We start from the raw sequence: 2,650 nt of genomic DNA, 5'->3' as shown, positions 1-2,650 counted from the left end.
GGTTATGTGTTGCTGTTATTAAATTAAATTATTAAATTGTTTATAAAAGTTATTGTTGTCGGTGTGTTCTTAAAGTCTTTTATCTGTTTCATCACTTCTTTATAATTTAAGTAAACTTAGAACAACTTCTCAGTGACATCAGTTTATTTTTAGAGAAGCAAGTATTTACAATAAACTATTAAAAACATTTTTAAGTATTGAAATTAGATTTTAAAATTAACTACTACAACTATTTACAGAAGATATACAGTAAATATTACTAGAGAACATATATATATATATATATATATATACAATTGTGACAGAGCAGGAGTCCCTGGTGGTGCTGCTGGACTGGATGGGATGCCACACAGATGACCTTGGAGTCTTCTGACTGTGAGTGGGACATCATCTGGGGGGTGGGGGTGCCTCTCTCCACTGTTCACCACATCATCCATCAGGGTTTGCAGGGCTGACCCAATCGACAGCTGCCCCAATTGACGGCTGCCATGTTACTAAAAAAGTTTAAAATGACGAAGAAAATAATGACTTTACTAAAACTGTTTTCATTACCCTGAAATAACAGCTAAAATGTGATTAAAATGTGCTAAAATGTGACAATCTAAATGTAATGGTGGTCGGGTAGACCCTCCTCCAGGGGCAGACACCTTGGCAGACAGCTGGTCCCTCCATGGAGCACCACTGACTGCCTCCAACACGTTCTCCCCTCCTCATCCTCTGGCATGTCATCCTCTGGGGCCGTGATATCACCAGCTCCCAGGCAGATGTTGTGCAGGACAGCACATGCCGTTTTGACCTGTAGAAAAAAATAGACAAAAATATTTATTTTTATTCAGTCATCTATCTTTATTACATGATTTATTAGAAATTAAATTTTACTTAATCTAGATCCACTATTTAACTTATTTTTTCGTTTTTATATTTTTATTTTTTTCCTGTATTATGTTTATATATATATATATATATATATATATATATATATATATATATATATATATATATATATATATATATATATATATATATATATATATACTAGCCTGACGTAGTCCGACTCAATTCTAGTCAGAATATGAGTCTGATACTGCTCCATAGAGCTGTGATTATGGGGCGTGTTTCGAACGAACCAGGAAAAAAAATGCCTCTGCACTCAATTGGATAGACCTACAACCAATAAGAGCAACGGAGTGCGTGACGTATGTTAAGCGACACATAGTTGTTGTCCACAAAAATCAAAGCGTGCAGTTTCGCGTTTCTCTGTTCCTCTTTTAAAATTAATTTGCTGTCGATATCTTCTAGAACAGACCTAATAGCAGAATCTACTCACCCAAACTCTCCAGCGGCAGCCATTATTGTTGTCACCCTAGCGCGCTTTGGTCACGTGGTTGATTACGTTACTGTTGATCATCTGTCCATCATCGTATAAAGTCCGCCCTGACAATTTGATTGGATCGCCTGAGCTTTAATACTCGCGCTACTATGGAGCAGAGCCAGACCGAACTTCCCCGAACTCAAACCTTGTGGTCGGGACTAAGTTCTGACTGGCACCCAGGCTATATATATACAGTAATTGCAAATAAAATCAGGCAGTAAGGGGATAACAATTTAGACAAAAAATGATTTATTTCTCAACAGTTTGGCTTCTCAACAAAACATTAGTAATGGTGAAAGTAGTTATTCAAGTCAGTTATTTACAGGGTTTGTACACATTTAAGTATTCAATTCAAATTACTAAAGTTACAAACAAATAAATTACAAACTTAAAAATAAATATAAAATTTGATATTTAAACATATTCATCAATCTGATGACAAGCGTTTATTTAATAGCTGGTATATTCTGATCATTAGCAGGCCCCTGTGGGTTAGAATAATAGCAGGTAGATCTTACCTCTCCACTGCGCACTGCCAGCCTGAGAAAAATCCGTCGCAGGTTTTGCTGCCGCCGAAGCCGTCAAAGCGACTCTCCTCCTCCAATAACAAGTAAATAAAAAAAAAAAAAAAAATTCCATATATATTTTTTTGTTTTTGTTGTTTCTTTCCGTATTTCTCGAGCTGTCGGATTTTGTTTGGCGCTGTTTTTGGGGTAAACGTGATGACGTCGTGTCGTAACCAGGAAGTGCTCCAAAGGCGTCCTGCCAAGTACGCAGCCTGCGAATTGAGACGCAGCCTGTGATTGGTTGGCCTATAGAACACCCCCCCCCCCTTCCCCCCCACATTTGCTCTCACATCTTCAAACACAAGTTCGTTTTGGCACAAATATCTCGCAAGGAATATGACAAAAGTCAAAGCGCGGTGTCAACGTGCTGTGTCTCGCGAGAGCGCATTTGTGTTCTTGAAGCAGCAGATTCAAGAAGCTGTAATGGCTAAATTGAGGTTGTAATGCAAGATTAACATATGCAAAAAAATAATTAATACAAATAAACTATCAATAATCATTTGTCAGCTGTAATTTTATTTGTGTAAAACTATATGAACACACCAGTAAATAGTTTTTTTGTGCATTCACATTTAAATCAGATTTGAGTGAAAATCCTCTTCAGGTGAAGATTGGACTGACAAGTGTAATTTTTTTTACATGTTCTTGCCTGATATGTCTTTTAGTGCACCTTCAAATTCAGTTTGTGTGTGTGCGGTTTTTCTTTACAGCA

At 37.0% G+C, this 2,650-nt stretch overlaps 1 long non-coding RNA gene across 1 annotated transcript; it reads right to left on the bottom strand.

The window, feature by feature from the left end:
• Positions 1 to 303: 303 nt before the first annotated feature.
• On the bottom strand, positions 304 to 1,965 carry LOC119773430. Its single transcript, XR_005279384.1, has 3 exons — positions 1,891 to 1,965; positions 648 to 796; positions 304 to 494 (listed from the first exon to the last, which is right to left on the bottom strand). It is a non-coding gene; the product is annotated as an uncharacterized LOC119773430 (long non-coding RNA).
• Between the last annotated feature and the right edge of the window lie 685 nt (positions 1,966 to 2,650).

Source organism: Cyprinodon tularosa, unplaced genomic scaffold (genome assembly GCF_016077235.1).
Source record: "Cyprinodon tularosa strain WSP-4 unplaced genomic scaffold, ASM1607723v1 ctg76, whole genome shotgun sequence".
Lineage (NCBI taxonomy): Eukaryota > Metazoa > Chordata > Actinopteri > Cyprinodontiformes > Cyprinodontidae > Cyprinodon > Cyprinodon tularosa.
Note: the sequence above shows the minus strand (reverse complement) of the source record. Positions and strands in the feature narration are given on the sequence as shown.